The 13,684-nt window shown below is 51.0% G+C and overlaps 1 long non-coding RNA gene across 1 annotated transcript; it reads left to right on the forward strand.

Annotated features, from left to right (window-relative positions):
• Positions 1–4,728: 4,728 nt before the first annotated feature.
• Positions 4,729–13,680, forward strand: LOC121332810. The gene is made up of 3 exons (XR_005952199.1): positions 4,729–4,769; positions 12,125–12,209; positions 13,068–13,680. It is a non-coding gene; the product is annotated as an uncharacterized LOC121332810 (long non-coding RNA).
• The last annotated feature ends 4 nt before the right edge of the window (positions 13,681–13,684 follow it).

Here is a 13,684-nt window from a genome sequence, read left to right on the forward strand (position 1 = left end):
TCCTTTTCTATTCAAATAATTGAAACAGGTTCCAAAATGCAAACATTTTATCTTTGGTTCAAACAAAATAAATTCTTCATTCACTTGTGGCTAGATCACTTAGACATGTTTTATAGAACAAAATTGGTGTTCTTTTGTAAACCTCAGTAGAACTAAGATCCTTTTAGCTACTTTTAAAGATGACTTTGGGCAGGATGGGAAAAAGATTTTTTTTCTTTCATTTCAAGTCATGCTTTAAAGAAAAAAACTTCATTTCCCCCTAAAAATACCCACAACCCAACAAAACAAATCCAGACATGTAACCTGAAATAACGGCAGCTTCAGCTCCCGTCCCGCAGGGCATGGCAGCGCAGCCCCGGCAGCAGAGCCGGGGTTATACCGGGGGAGGGCCGTGGTGGTGCAGTCCTGTGTAGGGCCACAGCAGCTGCTGCAGCGACCTCCAGGAGTCCCCAGTGCCCACAGGGGCTGCATCTGCTGGCCTCTGCAGGGACAGCCCCGTCAGGAGGCTCGTGAGAGCAGCCAGCAGGACCAGCATGGACACGGATACCCAGAGGGTTTTGTTGGCGTTGCAAAAAGAAGCCTTGAAGTGGGACACCCATGCTGACATCAAATTGTACCTGGGCAGGGCAGGAAAGCACAGAGCCCTTTAGTGTTTCCCCAAAACATGCAATTTTTCCCACCCCACCCCAAAAAGTCTTGGAGCAAACTAGATCCCACAAATCCCACAACCATCAATAGTGACAAGTTGTTACTGTTTTGGGAGCTGTGCAGGGGAGCTTCTGTTCAGAGTTTAAAATACAATCAAGGAAGCAAATTCTTGATAAGCTGGCCCAGCTCACCCGTCCACCCATGCTCCCTGTTTCTCACACTGGGTTCCCAGAGAGCATTTCCCAGCCATGGTCACTGCCTGCAATGGTCAAAGGAGAAAAGATCCCAGGAAAGCCACAGCATCTCTACTTGCTTCTTTTCCCTACCAAGTACCCTGGAGTGAGTGCAGTGACCCCCAAGGATGGAGAGAGGCTTTGGATGAGGCAAAGAGACTTGAGCCCATTTTCCAGAATGATGCTTGTTTGAAGGTTTGTCCAATATTTGATGCTTTTGTGCATTTCACATGTGGTTTTTTATTTTTAATGGATGATTGAGTTCTAGGACACTAAGCTTAAAATTAAAAAGGCATTTCCTAATGTATGGCTTTTTTTTTTTTCCATTTTGTTTTGTGGAAAAAATTTCATGCTTTGTACTTCAGGATACACAGAAGCTCTGTTGACCCTCCCACACCAAGCAGTCCAAGTGCACAGTAGTTAATTAGATTAGTTGTTGTGTGAAGAGTAATACTTAAATCTGTTGGTGCTTCTATTGATACACTCAAAATTTGGTGTTCCAGTGTACCTGGAGCTTTGGCCACACTTGTGGAGATGTAAAATAAGCACTTGGATTACTCTGGACATGTATGGGAAATGTATTTTAGGAGAAGCCCCTGTGAACAAATTGCTGTTCTGCCATAGATCTGCAGTAGTGCTGGGTTTGGCAGAGCGCTTGAAGGGTTCGTGAGAGCAGAGCAGGGAATGGGCAAGTCAGCTCCAGTAGGCTGATGTCTGTCTCCTTACAGTTACAGAATATAATAGAAATGTAACCCAGCTGTAAGCCTAAAGCCTGTGGCAGTAATTAATAGCAATGACTGTACTTTTTTATCTCAAGGTCATTGGCAAGCATGGAACAAGAACTGACCCAGAACTTCATGTTGGTGCCCTGGCAGACAGAGAAGCAGCAAAAGGTGTTGGGAGAACTTCTATGAGTCCCTGTGAGATCATGATTTTCTTAAAAACTTCAAAATTAGTCTGAAAAGGAAAACAGGTTTTTTTTTTTTTTACCAAAAAAACTCACATGGAAAGTGTTTCAAAGATGATTTGATGAGAGATTTGTTGAAACATAGAAATATGCTGATATGTTCTCAAACCTTTCCCCTTTCTCCCACCGTGGGGGACAAAGGCAGAGAGAGTGAGCAGCCTGGAGCAGGAAAAAAGCACTGTGGGCGAAGGGACCTCCCTGGTGTCACCAGGGCGCCTGTGGGGAACAGAAGGGACACTCTGGGGACAACAGGGAGGTGAGGGGCAGAGTTCCCTGGAATTTGGCTGATTTCATCCCCCTGAGCCTGGGTCCAGTTGATATTTTAAGGTAGGAGAAGGCAGTTGCCAGATGCGCTCCCAGCCCATACTGAGGCAGCTCCTGTGCCCAGGACAGGACCTATCTCCCTGCAGAAGCTGAGTCCATTTCAGAGCCTCAGCAGTGCCTCTGCAAGTTCTTTTCCCTCAGGAAAGGGATGTACACCCCTGCTTTCAGCACATCTTCAGTGGGAAAGCTTTCCATCGGTTCTGTGGTTCCAGCTGGCTCCCTGAAAAACTCCAAACTTAATGCAAACAAAACTTCATCTGACTCTAACCTTTTATTTTAAGGCATCTCCAAGAGCATTGCTTGGGGTTTAATTTCTGTGAGGGAAGAGTCCCTTGACTTTAATGCTGCTGATGGATGATGTCCCCAGGCTAGAAGGGAAGGGGTTTGGGACACCTGGGGGTGTGTGGGAGCTCCGAGAGGTCGTTACCAGGAATTGCTGTCTGAGCCCCTCCACAAACACACCGTGCTGACATTCCCACGTTATGCCAGCTGTTCCTCGGGGTCATTTTGGGGTGTCAGTGGGGTCTGTCCGGGCTGAAGCATCTCTGGGTGCCTGTTCAGAGCAGTCCCTGGCTGAGGAGCCATGGGCAGCTCTTCATCCACATCCATCCCAGTGCTGCCCAGGCATCCCAGTGACCATTCCCAGGATGTGTGTGTGGCATGCAGCCTGCCACAGGCAGAGCACTGAAGTACAGCTTCTCCCCTGCAAATACCGAGGACAAAAGGTGCTGCTTCCCTTCCTGGGGCTCCCAGACTCCTCCTGCCCTGCATTCCCAGCCAGCTGGGACACACTGAGGAAACACCAAGGAACATTCCTGGCAGGGAGTGGGAGTCACCAAGGTCTCCATGCAGCTCTGGGCCAGGAAAGTGGCCCCAGCCTCAGCACCTGCAGTGATTTTGGGCTGTGAACACTCACCTGCAGGAAACACCCCTCTGCAGGTGGGACCAGCCCTGACACTCTCCAGAACAACTTTGGCCATGGACCGAGTGATCCCTCAGGACTTTTCCTGCTCATTTCTCCCTGGAAAGGGACATGGAATGAGCATCATTTACAGCGGTTGGGTAAATCCTGAGAAGGGCAGGAAACTAGCGTTACTGGAAGAGTTTTGTGCTGTCATGTCAGGTACCAGCCAGTTCTGCTCTAGAGCCAGTCTAGGGGCTGGTGTGTAAAGCAGCATTAGCAGGAAAGAAGGAGCTATGTTTGCATAGGATTTCCCTTGCTGGCAGCAGCCATTCCCATCCCAGGCAGGACCTTCCCCATGAGCCTGAGACTGACTCAGGTGCTTGGAGCAGGGTGCTGACAAGGCCAAGATTCTGAATTCAATCTCCACATGGATCAATCACTTATCACTGTTTGACTTGTCGATCCTCGTGGCTCCTTCCAACTCAGAATCGCCTGTGCTCCAGAAATAAAGAGCAAACCGTTTTCACTGGCTTTTTAAACCCACGGGATTTCCCATTTTGTGGAGTACGAGCCACAGAGAAAGTGGGGGAATTGAGGGAGAGCATCAAGTCTCACCCAGCAGGTGTTGGATGAGCGGCTGGAGCAGGACCGAGCCATAGCGGGGCTCCGGTCCCACACCGGGCGCAGTGCCCGCCCCTGAGCGGCTCCTCCCGCCCGCGGAGATCCCGGTTCTCACCCCAGCCCAAATCCTGGGAAAGGGACATGGAATGAGCATCATTTACAGCGGTTGGGTAAATCCTGAGAAGGGCAGGAAACTAGCGTTACTGGAAGAGTTTTGTGCTGTCATGTCAGGTACCAGCCAGTTCTGCTCTAGAGCCAGTCTAGGGGCTGGTGTGTAAAGCAGCATTAGCAGGAAAGAAGGAGCTATGTTTGCATAGGATTTCCCTTGCTGGCAGCAGCCATTCCCATCCCAGGCAGGACCTTCCCCATGAGCCTGAGACTGACTCAGGTGCTTGGAGCAGGGTGCTGACAAGGCCAAGATTCTGAATTCAATCTCCACATGGATCAATCACTTATCACTGTTTGACTTGTCGATCCTCGTGGCTCCTTCCAACTCAGAATCGCCTGTGCTCCAGAAATAAAGAGCAAACCGTTTTCACTGGCTTTTTAAACCCACGGGATTTCCCATTTTGTGGAGTACGAGCCACAGAGAAAGTGGGGGAATTGAGGGAGAGCATCAAGTCTCACCCAGCAGGTGTTGGATGAGCGGCTGGAGCAGGACCGAGCCATAGCGGGGCTCCGGTCCCACACCGGGCGCAGTGCCCGCCCCTGAGCGGCTCCTCCCGCCCGCGGAGATCCCGGTTCTCACCCCAGCCCAAATCCTGCACTCCACCCGCCGAGCGAGAAGCGGCTCCACCCGGGACCCCCAGCAGACACCGGCAGGACCCGTACCCAGATCTCCAGGCGCAGATCCCAGTGCTGGCTCCACTTCAGCGCCTTGAGCCCCGCGCAGCACTCCGAGCAGCAGCCCCGCCGGACGCAGCGCCGAGCACCCACCACACTAAACGCGGCAGGCCCGGATCCGCGGGCATTTATGGGCGGGGCGGGGCCCCAGAGCGCCTGCGCGGGGCGGAGTCGAGTGTATGTAAACCGCGGGGAGGGGCGGATGCAGCTATTTCCCCTTCGGCTCTTGGTAGGCCTCTGTGCTGCTGGCTTTTGGGCTCTCTCTCTTTATTTCGTCTGATTATTTCTTTTGTGCTTCTTTTTCTCTATACCTCTCTTTCCTCCCCCCATCACCCTACACACCCCAACTCTGTTCCTCCATCCTCTCCTTCCACCCTTTCTTCCCCCTAACCCCAGCTCCCCCTTGTCCCTGCTCTCCCTCCCACCCTAGTCTCGCCCCACCTGCCTTCAATCCTTCCCCTCCTTCCTCCATTCTTCCTTCTCCCCTCTCTCTCCTTGTCGCCTTCTGACCACCTCCTCTGCCCCCCTGTTCTCGTACTCCATTCCCCGCTCTCCTTCTTTTTCCGCAACCACGGGGCTCGGGGCATCAGAGAATAAAGCCAATAGGGCCGCAGTCCCCCCCACGGGGCTGGACCGGCTCGGATTTCAGCGAGAACAGGGGGCGCCGGATTCCGGCTCTCTGGGCTTTATTCTCCGGCATTCCGAGCCCCGCGGCTGCGGGAAAGAGGGAGAGGGAAGGACGGGAAGAGGAGGGGTGTGGGGGGGAAGAGGGAGGGTGGACAGAGGAGGGGGAGAGTGGAACAGAAGGGGATACAGGGGTAGGTACAAGAGAGGTAGGAGTGAGGGGGTCGGGTTTGGGGGCGAGAAGGGAAGGGTTTCGGGGCAAGAGGTAAGGGGAAGAAAGAAAGACAATACGGGGGGAAGGAAGGAGAGGTACAGGTGGGGGGACCGGAGGGGAGGCCGAAGCCCCTGCGCCTCACCGGCCGAGCACGCACTGTGCTCTGAGTGAGCAAATGGCGGCCGAGATGATTTCTGGGGATTAAATGACCTCGGGCCCGCCCCTCACACCTGGGCCGAACCGGGGCTTCGGGTCCGGGTCCCGCCCGTGTCCGCTGGGGGTCCCGGGGCCGCAGGGCCGGGGCGGGATTGGCGGTGGGACGGGACCGGGCTCGCCGCCGCAGGAGGAGCCGCCCCGGGATGGGCGCTGGGGCCGAGCCCTGTGCTGCCGCTTCTGCTCCGGCCCCGCCGGAGCTCCGGGACACCCCAGCCCCGCAGAGCCGGGGGAAATTGTTTTGAATTTTTTATCCAGCCTAGGCAGATAATTATCATGGAGAAAACCCAAAAATAGAGGATATGGGGTTGGGGCACTGGCAGTGTTCTGCTTTAAATTAAAAACCCATTCGGAAAAAATAAATCTGTGGAACAGCTCGTTTCCAATTCTGGACTGGCTTCTGTGTGATCGGCTGTGATTCCAGCTGCTCCCATGGGATTTTAATGAAGTGTGAGGTGATGAGCATGGCAGAAAATAATGGGAAAACACTTGGGATCAAGCAGTGTCCCAAAGAGCTGGCAGTCTCCAGCATTTCTATCTGGAATTTGGGGATCCCAGCAGAGCCTTTCCATAGTGTTCCTGTGGACCTGGTACTGCCCAGCATTCCTGGCTGGAATTTGGAGGTGACAGCCCCCACTTCCATAGTGTTCCTGTGCCTCTGGCACTACTCACCATCCCTGCCCAGGGTTTGGAGGTTCCAGCACAGCCCCACCCCCCAGCACATCCCGCTGCTTCCTCAAGTTCCCTTTAACCAGGGTCATTTTTTGGGGTGGGGGCACCCAAACCCAGCAGAATTGGCTTTAACCAGTTTTGGGGGATCTCCCCTCTCCCCTCCTCACTGAATTCCACTGCCAAATCCCAGCCTGAGGCTCAGCTCCTTGTCCCCTCGATCCCTCTGAGGAACTGGACTTGAATTTCCCAATCCAGCAGGGCAGCAATGCTGTTTCTCCTCACTGTGTATCTTGATTGTAGTAACTACTTATGAAATAATTCAAGGAAATTCAGAGAATGAAGAGACAATAAGGAAGAGCTGCCAGCTCCAACCAAGGGCTGCTCAAACCCCTTCTCAATGATTTGCTTTAATTAACCAATGCAAGTGAGCCAATCCAAATCACATTGATATGGTTTTATTCTCTTTAATCAAATTATAAATAGTGCAGAATAGAAAAGAACACTTTTAACACCAAAACTCTTCTAGGAGGTATGCAGAGCAGGGCTGTACTGCACCCCCAAATTGGGAGAACTGGGAGAAAAGAAAATCCAGACTGACATTCCTGGGAGATTGGTGCAGCTTCTGCCAGCCAGAACAATCCTTGGTCTGAGCACACACCTGTGGGATGTCATCAATATCCTCTTGGACCTTTTCATTCAAAGCAGATTTCCACAGAGAATTAATGAAATACAGAAAATTAAATGGAAACAGAAAGGAGAAGCTCCCTCAGGACAGCAGGCTGCAGCATCCAAAAGAAAATGAACAGAAAGATTATGGACTGGGACCATCCCAAATCCCCAATTCCCCATGTGGGATACCACTCTGCTTTGCTCTGTAAATCACCACTTCTCTCAGAGGACAAACCCTTCAGCTTTGCTTCCAATTCACCGAGTTCCCAACTGTGGCCACCGAAATTCTCTGCACTGTGTCCATGGCAGGATCCAGCGAGACACGCAGGGAATTCCCATGGGAACGGTGCCCAGGAAGCTCCTGGCCCTGCCCTGTACCTGCAGCCCAGAGGGAGATCTTTTCCCACAGCTGCAGCTGAGCTCGGTGTGTCCCGACGCTTCCCACGCTGACACCCACAGCTCCCTTCGCCCGCTGCCTTAGGGAGTGTCCCTGAGGTGCCAGCAGGAAAGGAGCCTCTCAGGGACATGGATGGGAATTCAGGGGGAGAAAAGGAGTTTTCAGTCTTTAGCATCTCCCCTTCTGTCAGTACTGACAGCAAACACGGCTTCAGCCTTGGCAAGACACAGAGGGTCAGAGGTTTTACAGATCCCGGTCTCACCTCGGCCTTGCCGCAGGTACTGCCTGATGGGAGATGGAAGGAAAAAGGTCAGGATGGGTTAAAGTTCCAGAAAATCCTTACCGGTATTTTGTCAGCTTAGGTTTCACTGATGCCTTTAATGTTCAGCAGCACCTTCTCTGGTGCATAAGCCACAGCCTCCACTGTCTGAAATCCAGCTTCTTCCAACCTTTTCCCATCACCGGCATTTATGCCACATTGCTGGGAGGGAGGGGAGAAAAAGGACACCTGTTAGTATTTTTTGATTGTTTTGGGTTTTTTTTTGACAAGAACACAGGTAAGAACTTAGCAAAGAAGTTTTCAGATTCACCTTGTTTTGAAGGGAAAACTTAAGGTTGGATATTAGGAAGGACTACTTCCCTGTGAAGATGCTGAGGCCCTGGCACAGGCTGCCCAGGGCAGCTGTGGCTGTCCCAGCCCTGGCACTGTCCAAGGCCACGTTGGATGGGGTTCTGAGCAACCTGGGATAGTGGAAGGTGTCCCTGCTTGTGGCAGGGAGTGGAGCAGGATGAGCTTTTAAGGTCCCTTCCAACCCAAACCGTTTCAGCATTCCACTGTTCCATCCATTCAAGGGACAGGGGTTTCCTTCTGCCAGGTTTGAGGGAAGCTGCTGCTTTATGAAATGAGTCCTGCTGAGTTTTGCTCCTCTCTTTAGCTGTGTATCCCATGTGCTTCCTATACAAAGTCCCAGCAGCTTCACACATTGAGGGAAGGAAGCAGAATGCTGTAGCTGTGACAAAAAGCTTTGCAGAAGTATTTTAAAGCCTCAAAGCCACTCCCAACCCCAAATAAAATAGTGAGCCAATGCTGTTTACTCATCTCAGCAGACTTGCAAGCCCACAAATTTTCCCAAGCATGTTCTACCTCAGCAGCCCCTGCCTGTGGCTGACCACTGGGTTTTGGAGCAGGACAGGCCCCCAGAGCCTCCTGCCCCTCCCAGCAGCCCAAGCCACAGGACTTGGTCCCCAGGGTGGGTGTCTCTGTGGTTGTGGTGGAGTCTGACCCCTGGATCCAGGGATCCTTTCCCAGCAGGCACCCAGACTCGAGCGCATCTTCCTTTTGCCTGGAATTGCTTCCTTAGTGGAGCTGTCACCCACCTGGGGACACAGTTGTACTCCATGACTCCATGGAAAGAGCAAGTGGGTCCTGCCAAAAATCACACCAGGAGCCTCTGATGGACCTTCTTTCCAGGACACCCTTCTGCTGTCAGGACAAATCATAGTGGCTGTGTTCCTGTGTGGGGGCCAGAGGGCAAAAGCTTGTTTCATTTTTTGTGGAGGGCCTTGTGCCAGAGAGCTGAGGAAGAAGCTTTAGATCACCCTCCATCTGGCCATCCTGCTGAGGGAAATTAAGACAAAAGGGAGGAAACCCAACGAGGTACCTGCTGTGTGAGTGCTTGGTCACCACATCTCGCCTCGCTTTTCTTCTGGGACCCCTCTGTGCAGGTCTCCTGGTTGTGGCCATCACAGAGGAGTGATCAATGCACCACTGGAGCAGCGGGAATGTCTGTGGTGAATCAGGACATGCACCTTGCTGCTGCAGGTTTTGTAGAGACTCACGCAGAAGTAATTCCTAGTTACATTCAATTTAAGTTATTTCCTCAACTATGACCATGAGATTTTTTTTTTAATTCTTTTTTAGTGAAAACTTGGATTTTGCAGAACATGAATAGTCTTGTGTGAGCAGGAATCTCCCTGAAGGTAGTTAACTGGATGCTTTTTTGGTGCAGCTTCCTTGCATTCCTCCAGTCTGAATCATTCTGGACATCTGAGCTCATTCTGGACATCTTTTATCTATGACTTTGGTCCCACTTCATCCCTAGGGAAGGGATCTCTCCTCTCCTGTATCAGTGGAGGAGGAAGACTGGAAGCAATTTAGGAAATGGGCTGTAACTCATCTTGTGCACACAGTGAGGGAGATAATGAGGAAAAAACAGAATAATAAAAAACCCCAAACTATTGGATTTTACCAATATTACCGAACAGGACCGCCTTGGTCTGTCTGGCCTCGGCTGCTGACCAAACAGCGGCACCTGTGGTCCTTCCTCCCCAGAGATGCTGTTCAGTGCCTGTGCTCGCAGCTGAGCACGTGGAGACAAGTCCGGGCATGTCCCGAGCCCCAGTGCTTGTGGGCTGGAGCTTGCTGTTGAGGGGGTCACTCCTCGGGCCTTCCTGAGCTGGAGAAACCTTTAAGGCAATGGTGAAGAAAAGAGCGGGTTCTGATGCAGAGTTTTTAATCCAGGGTTTTTCTTTCGGGCCGCATGGCCTCTGAATCCTGCAACAACTCCAACAGCACTCTCAACTGCGTGGTGTGGTGAAGAAAAGAGCGGGTCCTGATGCAGAGTTTTTAATCCAGGGTTTTTCTTTCGGGCCGCATGGCCTCTGAATCCTGCAACAACTCCAACAGCACTCTCAACTGCGTGGTGTGCTTGCCTTTTTAGCTGCGGAGAGGGGCAGGGGAGGGAACACAGGGACCGCCAACCAGGTACAGGGGGAGGAGGGGGTCTCAGATGAGAGGGACACCTGGGTGGGCCAATGGCCCCCCAGGAGGTGGAGAGCATCCTTTGAACCTGCGCCAATCACTCGATGCTCCCCTTGGAATTTTTGGGTTGATAGACAATGCCCAGCAGGGGTCAAGGGTGGGGAAAGGAGAGGTGATTGACACACCACCTGGGGAAGGAAACTTCAGGGGAAGAACTGGGGAAACTGAGGCACACCATGACAACACACCGCAACACCAAACCCCACAGAATCCAGAAGCTTCTTCCAACACAAAGTGAGGACTTGATGTCGACAAAAAATATTGTGGATTCTACATGTCTACTCATGCAAAAAAAACATGTGGGGAAATAACAGGAAAGAGTCAGAGAAGAGATAATTTCTTCCTGGTGTTTTTGATCAGTCTATTTAATTTTCACTTAAGTGCATTTAAGATGTCCTTCACCTGAAAAGTCTCTAATTTGAAAGAAAAAATCACCTCTTAGGCTGAGTGTGTTAAACCCCAGCCTGCTGGCTCAGTTCTGCAGCCCCTGCTGCCTTTGCTACTGCTGGGCATCCACCTCCCAGACTACAGGAACCCCCAGGAGAGGTTCTCAGATCCTGCAAAATCACAGCTTCCACTGAGAGAAGAGGGAGGTAAAAGTATTAAACTGTATTTCCATGGATGCTTAGAAAACTTAGGAAAACAAGCCAGAGAGGGCAATGCCTGAGACAAGGCAAAAAGCCACTTGCTATTGATTTGCTGCATCAGCTCCTTCCTCTATCAACCAAATTTGATCAGAGCAGCAGTTAAAACTCAGTTATGGAGCTACATATGAATGATACATTTCAGCAATGCCTTACTTGACATTTCTGCCTACTCCCCATTTTCCCCAGCCTTGAGGGTGTGTGCTCCTGCCTCCCTGGCGCCTCACCCCTCCTTTCAAAGAAGCACATCTTACTTGAAGCCTGCAGACTGGGAACCTCAAACTCTGACCTGAGGTTGATCCCAAACTTCTTACATTTGTCTATCAGGTCCTGGAAAAATGAAGAGAAACTGAACACAGAAGTGCAACTGATACTAATAAGTGGTATTAATGTCATTAAGGAAGGGAAGAAAACCCACCAAGCTGGCTTCATCATGCTAAAAGTAACTGCAAGGCAAATGGCACTTGAGGGGAAGGAAACAAGGCAGAGAAGGGTGGATGATACAAGTGCTGAGAGCACGAGGTCAGAAGCCACAAAAACCAGTGTGTCCTAACTCGGAAAAAGGATTGCTGAAACATGAGCACAGGTGACTCCAGGACAGGAAATAAGGGTGTCCTAGAATGACATTATGATGCTTGTATCCCCAATTGTGTGTTCTCTTTATGCTGGATATTATGTTCTGTGCCTTCAAGACTGGCTCTGAAGAGCAAAGTTTTGTTTTGTTTTTGTTATCAGCCTGCTCCCCCACAGCTGGCGGGACAGAGAGACGGGGCAGTACATAGTGCAGCTTTTGCTTTTTGCTTGTCTTTTTGCTTTGCTCTTGCTCCTGCTTTGCTCTTGCTTTTTGCTTCTGCTCGTTAGTTAGTTAGTTTAGCTAAGCAGTCTGAATTTTTCCCTGGACTGTTTTTCCTTTCCCTTTTTTGGAACCACTTGAGCCTGCTCCGGACTGGCACCTGGGAAACACCAAGAGTTTGCATCTTGTGGCCTGCAGCTATCTCCAGCACTGGAGGGACTGATAACAGAGCGACCATTCCCAGGAGAGACTTTCTGAATTTGTCATCTTTTTCAGCACGGTGAAAGAGTGTTGTCATCTGGTATTGTTCATTTTGTGTGCTGGGGGTGCTTTGCCTGTTAGATAAACAGGTTCTTTCCACTTCTCTCCGAGGAATCCTTCCCGAACTGTGTGGGTTTGCCTTCTGGAGGGGCGTCTTTGGAGGTTTTCTCCCAAATTTGCCCTAGGCCAGGACAAAGGAGAAGGCAAAGTGAGCAAACAGGATTGAGAAATCAAATTTCTGAGGGAGAAGTGACTTAGTTATTATTGTCCTGCTAGGAACGACCAAGAGCCTGTGAAGTGGATGAGCAGGCAAGTTTGTGGAGGCTGTTTTCTGACCATGATGCTGTTTCTGCTCCTGGAGGTGAGGGTTCAGCTCAGCAGGCTCATTCTCACCCCTTTATTCTGTCCATCCATGCCCCTTGCAGGTTTCTGCTTGGTCACCCCTCCAGCAACTTCTGGCAGAAGCCAGTTCAAGTCCAGAGGCTCTTGAACCCCTACAGTCTGTGTTTCCCAGGCCAGGCTGGTGAGCCATCAGTCCTTCCCTGCCCTGATGCCCTGTCTGGGGTTTCCACTTATGGTCTGTCTTCCTGCTGTGACAGAACACCCAATGCCAGAGGGTGGGGGCACATGCACCTGGCGTGGTTGGGGGAGGTGCCAGAAAGGCTGCAAATGACTGTCAGAGCACGAAGCCTTTCATTGCAGGGTCACAGAATCATTCAGGCTGGAAAGACCTCTGAGATGCTTGAGTCTAGCCTGTGACCAAGCACCACTTTATCAACCAGGCACTGAGTTGATACCACCGGCCTTTCGTTCAACACCTCCAGGGATGCGGCCTCCACCACCAGATGCCTAATCAGCCTTTCTGTGAAGAATTTCTTCCTGCTGTTCAACCTGAGCCTCCCCTGGCACAGCATGAAACCATTTCCCCTTGTCCTGTCCCTTGTTCCCTGGGAGCAGAGCCCAACCCCCCGCAGCTGCACCCTCCTGTCAGGGAGTTGTGCAGAGTCAGAAGGTCTCTCTGAGCCTCCTTTTGTCCAGGCTGAACCTCCCCAGCCACTCCTCTGAGCACTCCAGTCCCTTCCCCAGCTCTGGAGAGTAAAGGTGACCACAGTTGCAGCTGATGTTGCAGGGAGACAAAGGCAGTGCCACTGAGTGTCTGTGAAACTTCGAGCAGCAGAACAAAGAATGACCTCCACTTTTCTGTCTGTACCCCTTCCAGGTCTGCTTCACCATTGCTCATCAAGAGGAATCCAGTCTCATATGCATGGATATGCAAAAAGTCCTGACTTCTGTAGAAGCACAGCCTGTTTCAGGTGGCCTTCAGCTTCAGCCTCGATTCCCAACAACAGCTGGACCAGCAGGACAGCAGCAGTATGAAAACACAGGCAGCTATACCAACACTCCCATGCTGGGGAGCCACTCAGCTCATTCTTGCACTGCAAAATCCTTCTAAAAATATTTTGAATGGCTCTGAAATTATTTCTCCCAGCAGTGGGACAAACTGATGTGGAGCAGACCAGAGTGACACATTAAAGCAAGAGCACAACAAGATTCTGTTCACAGCTTACTTGGGGAAGGAGAGTACAGGACACAGAATTAATCCTCATTCTGATGTTTAAACATTTTTTTAGCTCTTTCAATTTAACCATCCAAAATAAACTCCCTGAAATATGAAGTATTAAATAACCCTCCTTCCCCTTCCCTTATATGCAGTGTCTTTACAGGACTTTAAGAGGGAAGCTTAACTTGCATGGTTCCCTGCTGCTGCTGTTTTTGGGAAAAGCAAGATATGGAATGGTGGGAAGAGGGAATTAAGGGAAGAAGAACCGCAACAAA

Source organism: Onychostruthus taczanowskii, unplaced genomic scaffold (assembly GCF_017590055.1).
Source record: "Onychostruthus taczanowskii isolate IOZ18803 unplaced genomic scaffold, ASM1759005v1 scaffold15, whole genome shotgun sequence".
Lineage (NCBI taxonomy): Eukaryota > Metazoa > Chordata > Aves > Passeriformes > Passeridae > Onychostruthus > Onychostruthus taczanowskii.